Below are 12,173 nucleotides of genomic sequence, written 5' to 3'. Positions count from 1 at the left end.
TTAGAAATCAAAATATTACAGGGCCAGCAAGATAGCAATCAGGTATTTAGCCTTTAACAAAAAATAAACAAAAATACGAAAATAACAAGGTAGTCACTCTACAGCAGTGGTCTTTAAACTTTTTTGACCCTCCGCACCCCCCTAAGAAAAATGGATCTGGCTTGGCCCCCCTATACACATGGACTCCAAAATGTTTATTGGTGCGAACAGTAATCGCATGTTGGTGTAGAATGGTGCCCCAAATTGAGGTGTGGGCGCCAAAATCTAAAATTTGATTAGAGAATAAATAATTGTAAACACAGCATTACGAATGTTTTGTTACAATACAGAGGACTTAACTAAAAAAAGTAGTGTTGGATATTTATTTCCCACAAATGAAAACAGCCAATATTACTGTCCTACAGTAACATTTTGACATGCAACTGATGTAACAATTTGTTTCTTAAGTACAACTTTGAGATTACTCCACCTCCAGCTTTGACCAGGATTTAGTCTTTAGGGGTGCAAGTGCTGAGAATCCAATCTCACAAAGGTACGTGGTGCTGAAAGGTAACAGTACATTGACTGCACATTTGGATAAAGTTGGAAACGCTGCAGACACATTTTGTCAAAATCCACCCAAAGACCATTTTTTTAATTGGCTCTCCAGTAGGCGGTCACTTTGAAGCTCCATTAATTCGTCCTAAAGGTGTATTGGGAGGTGGGCACCTACGTCGGCTAGGAAAAGATGAACCACCCAGTCATTGACATTACAATTGTCCTCTGAAAAGTTTGTTCAAGACTGATTCTATTAGTTCAGCAACACATGAAAGATCATACTTCATACTTCGTCTCCTCAAGAGCATCTTTTAATAATGAAAACGCATCGGTAATGCCAACATCAACCTTCCTCCTCCAAAGCTCCAGCTTCTTCTTGAATGCTGATATTTTTGCGTTCGTAGCAAATTATGTGGTTTAGGTTTAGAAAATGTAGCTTTTCAAAGATGTCACCAAGGTAAGCTAAAAGTACAAGCCAGCGTGAATCACACAGAGGCTCTTCTTTCGTCTGGTCTAAACCCAGGAAAAAGTGTCTCACTTCATGCCCAAGTTCATAAATGAGATTTGAAACCTTTCCCCTGGATAGCCACCTGACCTCCATGTAAAACAAAGAATCATGTTCAGCTCCCATTTCTGCACATAATGTAGCAAACAGACAGGCTCGTGTGCGTTGCATCTTAATAGCATTTACAATATTTACAACAGAAGTCCGCACCTCTGCGAGTTCATTCCCCATATTGCGCACAGGCAAAAGCTTCTCGGTGTATCAAGCAGTGTGTCCACAATATATGTGGAGCTACTGCCAACACTTTTGCTTTTAACCCAGCTCGAGCACCATCAGTGCAAATACCAACACACGCCTCCTACTTGGGAACTAGCAAGTTGTTAACAATGTCAAGAGTTCAGATGCAGCTGCTCTGCCCTGAATTGGTTTACAAAATAAGAAACCCTCCAATATTTCTTTTCCATGGCAGTACCTCACATAAGCAATCACAATCAAGGAGCATCTTTTGAAATGGCCTCATCCAGCTGTAGGGCAAACTGACAGTTTAAAGCACAATATCAATTCTGTACCGATATCAAAGGACAGGTCAATGATGCAGCGGAAAATTGTGGTGTCAGACATAGGAATATTTGAGCATTTCTCTGCTGCACAGTCACCAAGCATTACCCGATTGACAGCAAGAAATCTTTGGCGGATTCACTTTCCCAGAATCTGTAAAAGGCTTTTTGATTTTGCTCAGATAGAAAAGTGGCATCGGTACCTGGTCATGCTTAACAGTGTCCTTTTTGCTTTTTTATGCCTTGCAGCTACCATACAAAGAAATCCCTGGTCTTTTTTGCTAAATTAACATGTTTTGTTTTTAAATGCCGCCTTAATTTTGTTGGCTTCAGGCTGTCATTTGCTAATGTAGCACCATAAACCACACACTGCGGCCTAACTTCTGCAGCATCTGTGTTCCATGTGAACCCAAAGTCCAAATAAGAGTCATCATATTTCTGTGTTTTTGCATTTCTCTTGTATGTTTCCACCTCTCCATCTGCTTTTCAGCTGATATTCCTACCATCTTTGGGCACTAGGAAACTATCCGGTACTATGCGATATTCCTGCATTTTAAAGCCTGAACACAAAAAAATAGATTTCTTTCGGCTGTTTTTGTGTTGACTTTTGAATGCGGAAATCTTCATCCCCACTACCACCCTCTACTGCTCATTCACTGGTTAGTCGGGGTGGGAGGGGGTTAACCTCCACACAACCCTCCATTTCTCCACCAACCACACCCTTCCCGCATCCTCCTCACACACGCACGCACATACGGTCCAAAACTCACCCGACTCCTGCGTCAACTCTGCTGGGGCTCACAGAGCCCATCAGCCTCTGCGTTTCCTCGTGTTCGGCAGGGGTTTGACAAGTATGACAGTTCGATTAGAAAGACCGCTCTCTGCGGTCACCGACCGGTCTTTCTAATCCACCTTTTTTCCCGTTGGCAAAGTGAAAAAGATAGTGTTACGCTCACCTGGTATCCACGGGGGTGCCACACGATACTGGACGGAGGTCTAAGCGCTATCCCGGACCCCTCTCTGCTTGGTTATGTGTCAGACGTTGGGTAGCGCCTTATGTTTTTGTGCGTTGAACTCTCTGTCCTGTGTCTGTGCAGGGGCGCATGGTTGGTGCGGGCGTTCCGTGGACCTAGTTGCGTCACTGGTCCGTGTGCCCGTATGTCGGGTCCAGACCGGCTGTGACTCAGACCAGACTCTGCTTACTGTCTTCCAGGGGAGTTATAATGTCTTTTCCGTCTTGATTCTGTCTTTCTTTCCCTCTGTTTTCTCTGTCTTCTCTGTCTTCTCGGCGTCTTGCTCCGATACGCTGTCCCCTAACAATGGCTTTGTTTTCACAGGGATGGTTGCAATCTCGGAGTTGCTGCGCCGATAGCAAAGACCACGTTGAGTTATTGATGCACGGAGCGCTGCACTATTGCTAACATATATTCTTGATACAGGTTGCGGGGATGTTCCGGAGTGATGAGCGATCGAAGCGCTGCTTGCCCAGTAAGTGCTTTGTTAATGCGGACCTTGTTCCTTCTCCCTTGCAAGTTGCGGCGAAACCCGGAGATGGGCGCGGTAAGAGAAGCGCAGGGTGCTGCCAGGACTCGCTGCTTGCCCAGGTGAGAATTGGTATTAATGCCGTCCTCGTTTCTTTACCTTTGCAGGTCGCAGCAAACTCCGGAGATGGGCGAGGTAAGCGAAGCGCTGGATTCAAGACCGGTTACTCCACAGGTAAATGTTCTTGCTTGCTAATGCTGTTCTTGTTCTTCGTGGTTATTAATGGAATCCGGATCTAGGGCTTCAGGATCGGGCCGCCAGAGAAGGAGATGAGCAGGAGCTGCACACAGTGAGCGTTATGCTGCAGGAGTGCATAATAACACGAAGCATGTTCTGCTGTTTGGGTGTGGTTTAAATAGCCCGCCCAGGCCAAGTAGTTCCAGGCCCAGCCCCACCCAAAACACTAGACCGCATGGCTTGGTTCTGAAGAACTGAGCTGTGTAATAGGCCTCCATGTTGGATTAAGGTGCAAAACTGGTATTGCTTTATTCCTGATAATGGGCCTGGCGCCAAAGGCGCCAGGACTGACTCCATATATGTTTCTGATGGAGTTTTAAGGCCCTTGGGCCAGTGTGAAGGGCTTTAGCCCCACTGCTGCCAGGGGGCCGTTATACCCGAGGGTGGTCAGGGGCATGGATCGTGACAATAGTTCACTTACTATCAAGGATCCATCTCACAAAGGAGCCTGAATCTGTGAAAACATAGCAAACCCCCCACTTTAGTTTAGTCACGTTCACGTCTTCACAAATTAAAAATGCCAAATGCTTGGGGTGGGGGGGCGCCCCTTGCAAAAATCAGACACAAATACTGGTTGGATTATAAAATTAAAAAAACAAACACACCACATTGATACAAGTCCCAGAAAACTCCTTGTTAAGATCGTGAAGTCCTAGCTCGATTATGTATTTATTTATTTATTATTTTTTTTAAGTGTGGTCCTGGACTAGGCCACAGATTGGCAGCAAAAACCACAACCTGGATGCACATTGCACAGGGCCGATATAAAACTTCTACTCAACCAATGGTACATAGGGAAAATATCCTTACCTGACTGGGTCAAGTGTTTTTTTTTTTGCTAGGACACAGGTGGTTAGGTTGATACATTGATGCTTGGAGCGATGCTGCTGCAATGAAATTAAACAGTCAAGGATACATGATCTACCTGAGACTTCAAAATTAACATTAGATGAGCAGGGGCTAAAACCAGCTCTTGGGCGTTAGGCATCACCTAGTACGCAGGACCCAACGCTGGGAAGCCAGGAGAGAGTACACATTGCACTATAAATGCAACTCTCACATGAGACAAACTTTCGGTACCGCCCCCCCCCAAAACTGGACATGAGACAGGAACAGCCTCATAAATGTTTGAAATCCCTCATTGTGACTCCCAATTCTTTAAAATTGCCCCACCTTCACCCACAGCAAAATAAAGTGGTTTTTAAAAGAGGAATCCTTATCTTTAGAAGTCCTACTACAGATGTCAGGATTTTTGAAGGTGCCACTGCTGCTGGGAACTTTGCTGCCCTAGATGGGACGATGGAGCCAATTTGTGTTCCTGCAATTGAAAAATGACAACAAAAATATTATAGACCTACCAGATTGACCTTACCAATATTTGCACACTACACTATGCCAGTCAGCACACATCCTCCCCTGCACACAAAAGGGACCTAGAGTGCAGAGTCCTACTGGGAAATCTCCAATGTTCCCTATAGGGCAGTCCACCCCAGCTGGCAGAGAGAAGAGAGCAGTCAGAGCACATACCTGAAAACAAGACCTATACTCAGTCAGAGGCAAAACATGATAGACAGCATGAGAAAGCGCATCCGCTTGTTATATTTTACTCTTTCTATTCCCTGCCTAGAATAGCTGAGAAGTCCAGCCTGCTGGCATTCCAAGAGCTCATCTACACATCTTACATAGAATCCGACACGGTAGTGCTTAACCCACTGAGCTAACTTTCAGAAACATCAAGTAATAGCCATTCATCTTTTACTTCAGTTGAGGGACAGCACTGAAGTAGCAGCAGACTCTGCCGCGGCTGCTGTGCCAGACACGAGGGCCCCTGGCTTCTCAGCAACTTATGGTGCCCCATGCAGGCGAAGGAGTACATCGAGGGATGCATAGACTCGATCTATAGTAGATGGCTACCGGGGTAGCTCAGCAGGTTGACAGACCATTACCGAGATGTTATATATGCAAAACCTGTTAATGAAATGACTTTTTGCTACAAAAAAAAAAGTAGTATTATGAAATGTGTTTGGTCAGGGGGATGGGTTGGGCTGGGCAACGGGCTGAGGTATTTCTGCCTCTGTAGTGAAAATCGAAAGTTGGTACCCATGCACCCACAGTTTAATTTCCTAATAACTGCTGTTAGCACAACGAAAGCATTTGTTTCTGATTAAACAGTCTTTATAAATATAACCTGTGATGAAACACAGAGCAAGGGGCCCACAATTACAGAGTAGTGGTGTGGTGCTCCGACAAAAAAATAAATTAGAAAATACTTATTTCACAGAAAACTAGTGAATGCAAGCTTGAGCAGCATTTTGATTTTTTTATCTATCAACGTGTAAAATGCACATTTGAACAACAATAATGTGCCCAGCATATGGAATGCCTGCTTTCAACAGTGATGTCCCACCCCAGTGATGTTCATGGCCCGTTGATTGGTGTCCCTTTCAGGACAGAAAAAAAAACAGGATGAGCAAATAGAGCCAGGAAATGCACAAGTGATGGCTAGGGAAAGGAGCACAGAGAAGATTAGGTCCCTGAGGCCCCAGCTTCCCTGGGCGAAGCTGGGGGCTTGGTAAAGCCTGGTCAGGGCTGAGGTAGGCCGGATCCCGAGATCTGGCCAGACATCTGATGCCAGATCTCGGACCTGGCCAGAGCCGGCCCAGAGCGGTGACGAGGCAGAGGGGCAGCTAAAGCAGAGGAGGAAGGGGGGGGGGGGGGGAGGTGGGACCAGTGTTGTATGATATCCGGCTCTCCCATGGTAGATTGCTGGAGCCCAGTGTAGCAAGTTGAGGAAATGTAGATATGGGTTGTATAGTTTATTTAAAAGAATTCGCGTAAGACGGCCCCAATTGTCACAGTGCTGAAGCAAAGCACAAAATGACAGTTGCTAACCGCCACCACATATGTCAGCCCCGGTGCGCGAGGTGCGACTCCAGCGGGGGTTCCATCGCGCACACTGAAGGAGAATACTACATACGTTCCTACTTGGAAAACAATTAGAAAGGAAATATGAACAATGGAAGACAGTACAAATGAATGAAAACACAGTACAAGAATACAAGGCTGACATTTGTACATGCTTAATGATGAACCACTCTCTTGTAGAGCTCAAATTCATCAAATATAGCTGGTCATTTCCTCATACGACTTGTAGTACCTTGCCCTTCAGCCTGCCCCTTCACAACACTTCCATCCATTTCCATTTCGGTGGGTTGAAACCCGCCACCCAGTGCCCCACTAAATGAGGCTCCCTGCTCTCGATCTGATTCCACAGTGCACTCAAACTCATCTAGGGGTGACCCTTCCTTGCACCATTCATCCTCTACCTCATCGTAGCTTGCAATTTCCATAACTTGTTCCCTTACTTCTGGGTGTCTCACCAGAGCCACTCTGTTCATGCTCCAGCATTTACCATTGTTGGTTACCACGTGTCTCACCCACTTTTATGATTCATATTGGACCATAGTATTGTGGCTAAGGCACTCAGAAAGGTTTTTTGATCCTTACAACATCACCCACTTTTAGTCTTTGCTCCCCTCTCGAGCACTTGCGGTTCTCCACCACACATTGATCCATCAATCAATTTGGATATAGATCAGAGCCCATTGACCTTCCTCTAATCTGGAATTGTGGAATACCGTCAACTCATGTGGTGTGTCAGTGTTTCATCAACATTTCACACATACCCTTTTTCCAGTCCATCCTATTCGCTCTAGACAACTGTATAGATTACTTGATTTTGCAGTTGCTGCATTCCACAAAACCATTTGTAGTCTGTGGGATGACTTGATACCATGTTGTTCCAAATACTGCCACATTTCATTAGACACTACCTAAACACTGTAGTCAGATATATCTTGGGGGACCCTTCTCTTGAAAATATTCAAATCACAACACATGTTGATATACAAACTACACCTCAAACCACCTTGAGGCATAGTCTACCACCACTATGGTAAAACTATTTTCATGCCCAAGCATACATATAAGGCCCATGAAATCAATGCCCCATCAGGAACATTGACAATACCCGTTTCCACCTTCTGAGTTTAAGTGATTTGTAGCTTACAGAACAGAAAATGCACAGCTACACTTCCGCATCTACCATGGCAGCCATGCCTGTCCACCAGAATCTAGAACTCAGTCTCCTCTTATTTAAACTTTTTTCCAAATGTCCTTTGTGGGTACGCCTAGTCAATTCGCTCTGTAGCAAAAAATGAGGAACCATCCTCGCAACCCGAGCTAGACCCCATTCGGAACTACTCAATTCATCTCTGAATTTATAGTAAGGAGATTTTGTGGATTCATCCGACTTTCAACCCTGCTCAATATACACCACAGCCAACCTCGTCTCGTAGTCCTCGCACACAGCGTCTAACCAGACTTTGAGAAAACATTGCCAACGGTACTCTTCGCATATCTCATCTACCAGCTCCACCCTCTCTAAAAGGAGCTCTGGATAAACAGCTACAGGGTTGCATTTACCAGGAACATACTCGACAATGAAATTATAACTCTGTAAAGCTGCTAACCACCTGGAAATCCTGGGAGTTGTCAACCCCGAACCCTTTGCAGAAGAATGAGCTAGGCGTATGGTCGCTTCTTGCCCTTGTAAGGTATGCCCCAAATATAGGTCTTGAAGTACAAGGAGGCCCAATAACATGCAAGGCTTTCTCGTTCAATTGTGGAATATCTAGATTCTGTATCTGATCATGTTCTAGATGCAAAAGCCACTGGTACTTCTTTGCCATTCCTGATCTGACTTTAGACAGCCCCTAGACTGGCAACAGATGCATCCACTGATGCAATCGTTACAGCTATGGGATCAAACCTGTGTAAGGTAGGAGCATTTGCTATTTCTTGCTTAAGTCTCCTAAAAGCCCCCTCCTCTTCCTGGCCCCAACAATCCTTTCCTTCAACAAAGCTCATAAAGTTTCTCTACAAACTTGGAATAAAATTCTATTAGACCTAAGAATGGTTTTAACGTATCTTTATTAAATGGCGATATCACTTTCACAATGGCATCTACCATTTCCGGACGTGGTACCATTCCCTCCTTTGTAAGCCTGTGTGCCAAATAGGATAGCTGGTGCACTTTGAAATGACAAGTGGCTATTTTAACAGTCAACCCCGCCCTTTCCAATCTCTGTAACACTTCATACACCCTGGCATCTTGTTCACAGTTTTGGCACCAATTAAAATGTCGTCCTGGAAACATTTCACTCGAGGTACATCCCCCAACAAATCCTCCATAATTTTTGGCAGATGCTGATGGCAATCCAAAAGGCATTCTTCTGAACTGATAATCACCCATTGTGGTGATGAAAGCCGTTAAGGCACGCAATTAGGGATGTAGGTCTACCTGGTAATATGCAAATGAGAGATCCAGGGTACTATACCATTCTGCCTCTTCCATAGTCATGGGCATCTCACTGATCTTGGCCAATGGGCGTCTATTGACCCGTTTCCCTTAGGTCAACACATAATCTAATCCGTCCAACGGGGCGTTGTGTGACCAAAACAGCCACTCAATGCTCTCTATGGGTTCAGTTATACCCTGATCACATAAACCCTGTAACACTTCTCTCACTTTTTCTCTCCCTCTCAAAGGAAGATCCCATACTTTCTGCACACAATCTTGCTTGCGTAGACAATTGAAGCTTATGGCTGTATCCCTTTAGTTTTCCTACGCCTTGACCAAACACCCTCTTGAACCTGGTCCCCACCTCCTTAGCAAATTTTTCTCTGCCCTGTTCATCCCCACCGATCTCACTTTTTAACTCTTTACCTGGGTGCAATTAGAGTCCTAAATTACCTTGGTGACGCCACCCCAATAAGCAATCACCTTCAACACCAACATAAATCTTTACACTTATGTTTGTCACCGTAAGCAATTTCACCCCACAATGTATTTTACCACCACCAGATGCTCTTGGCCTTATGTCAGTATTGTGTAAGATATGTCCCTTCTCGCCCCAAATTTCCTTGTACTTATTTTCTGAAATAATGGTATATGGGGACCCTGAATCAGCATTCCGCCACAACAATCTCCACTTTCCCGGGGAACATATTCCTCTTACTCATCCTCCTCCATTTCACCAATTGTGAACAATTCTGTTAGACCGCTCACCTTTCCCCTCCCCCACAAACTGAATATTGCTGTCACTCTCCTGGGTCTTGTTATTGAACTTGCCCAACCTTGCAAAATGTCCCATCTTGCCACACCGCCTACATGTAACTCACTGCAGGGCATTCTTTAGCATTCATAGCATGTTTTTTCAACGCAGACCTGGTACATTGCCCCCTGCGATTATCTTGAGCAGTTGTGTTTCTGCTAGCTGATGAAGACCAACTTCCACCATTTTTAGCCAATGCCAGATTTGGTATACTTTTTCATGACACATACCTTTGTTTCCTCACCCCCACTTGATTTGGTGTTCTTTTTCACGACACATACCTTTGTTTCCTCACTTACATTTTCCACTATGGCATGTACCAACTCCTTGTTCCCTTTAGAATTAACCTCCTTAAAAAGGCACATACTTGTCAATTCCATTCCCTTGGCTATTGCCAATGCCTCAAGTAACAGTGGATTCTTTGCCTGCCACAAGCGTTGCGAAATTTTTGGGTTTGACATGTGCATCATTGGCTGGTCTCTAATGTATTCATCCTCATTCCCCGTGAATTCACAAGATGCCAATAGTACCCTTACGTCTGCCACAAATGTGTCCACCGTAACTTGTTTCCATGAGAAAAAGGTGTACCTTCCCAACACCTGTAATTGTTTTCATAGCAATACCATATAATCCCTCCCCATCAGCCCCCAACCCCTTCTACAGCCCCATCACCGACCACATCAGGCAGTTTTTGAAATTATTCTCAATGCTTCTGCTCCCAAGCAAACCATTAACTTAGACAAATTTCGCTCGTCAGAATATCTTTCACCCCCAGATGCCACAAAGTAAAATTTAAATAAGTCTCTCCAAACTTCCCAAATTGGTGGTTCCCCTGGTGTGGCCAAAAACATGGGTAGCGGTTTTAAATTTTGCAAGGTGATATCACCTCCCCATTAGTATGTCCACGCTTCCCCGCAATCTTCAGACAGGAGAATCTCCCACCGTCACTTTCTTCCTTGTGCAGAGAAATACCAAATAACTGTAGATGGGCAGCTTTAAAGTTATCCGCAATAGGGGGGTGGTTCTTGATACAGGTGTGCTAGGAAAACAAGTAGCAAATAGACACTGGAAGTCAGTTGGATGCTGTTACTACAAGGAAGGCGCCCTTCCTCAGCTGACCAAGGACACTACTGATGACTCAAATCACTGTAGTAAGTCATTTATACTGCTAACTGCAGACATAAAGCACTTGCCGCTGTGCAATATAATTAATGTTTAGGCAGTCTAGCCCTAGACCGCCACAGGGGGAGCTGATGCATAGCCTCTAACCTGGGGTCGGCCCCTCAGCTGGCTTTCCCATCCCATTCCCCTTGCTCACGAGAAATACTCCCAGCAACGCCCCTCTCACCTCGGAGCTCCTATGGTTCACCAACCTTCTGAATGTCATGACGCAGCACAGATGGGACTGGAGAGCTGCTTATCATAAGTCCCCCGTCACACCAACTGCCCTCCTGTGATGTGTGAGATTATGTCACACACCCACGGACACGCCAGAACCAAACCGCTGCCTGCTAACACGGGCCTGCATACCGACTACCAGCTGCATTATGTGGAATTATGATGAAAAGCACACACCAGTAGTGGCTGGTACAACGCCTGAGGGTGTAATCACTGAGCTCCATTGCAGCTTCCCCTTTGTGCCTCTACCTCGAAGATGGTCAGTGATAAGGCTCACTCCAGCACCTGGACCAGATCCCCGCAAGTGGGGTCTTTCTCCTCCTCCTTGATCCCTCCTTGTCACCACTCGACGTAGTAAGGTGAGGAAACGTAGATATGGGTTGCATAGTTCATTTTAAAGTATTTGAGTAATAAGACCCCAATTGTTACAGTGCTGAGGCAAAGCATGAAATTACAGTTGATAACCGTCACCACATATGTCACAGCCCCGGTGCACGAGGTACCACTCCAGCAGAGGTTCCATCTCACGCAACAAAGGAGAATACTATACCCAGCAATCTGCCATGGGGGAGACGATCTCATACAACACCGGCAATTCGTGCTTCTGTCTCAGCTCGCCTCCTCTCTCCTGTGGCTCCCAAGGTGGGGGCACAGATTGAGCAGGGGACCAGCATTGCAATGATCTGGCCCCCCTGCTTGCCTCCTCTCCCCACACATCTGCCTTTGTGGGTCCACAGGGGGAAGAGGAGAGCTGGAGAACCGGGAAAGGTCTGAAACACCCACGTCTCGGCACCCCCTCCACCCATGGTGTGGGGTTGAGCCAAGAAGCAGCACCCTTACCAGACAAGAAGACCCTGAAGGCACCAACAGGAAGCAACAACGCAGCCTGCACGTGCAATCCAAATGCAGGAAAGTGCGTGCCCAGGCTGCATTTATTTCCTGTTTCACTTTGCACTGACTGATCATGGGCGGCCAGTGGCTCGCAATGCACAGTTAAGTGAGGCAAAAAAAAATTGTTTTCTTTTCTCGCAGTCCTGGACCATGCAACCAACCCCCCCCCTCCCACCCCCTCTAGGCATGTGGCCATACCCCCCCCCAAACCCCCAACCCCCCCACAGATTTAAGACCTCTGCCTACAGCAAGGCTAGTTTTAAGACGAAATACTCAATTGTTATCTTGCTGGCAAGACTACGTAGGAGAAGTGAAGGAACTTTGACCTAT

Source organism: Ambystoma mexicanum, chromosome 2p (genome assembly GCF_040938575.1).
Source record: "Ambystoma mexicanum isolate Mex_15411 chromosome 2p, UKY_AmexF1_1, whole genome shotgun sequence".
NCBI classification, from domain to species: Eukaryota; Metazoa; Chordata; class Amphibia; order Caudata; family Ambystomatidae; genus Ambystoma; species Ambystoma mexicanum.
The sequence above is the reverse complement of the archived record's forward strand: the minus strand, read 5'-3'. Positions refer to the sequence as shown.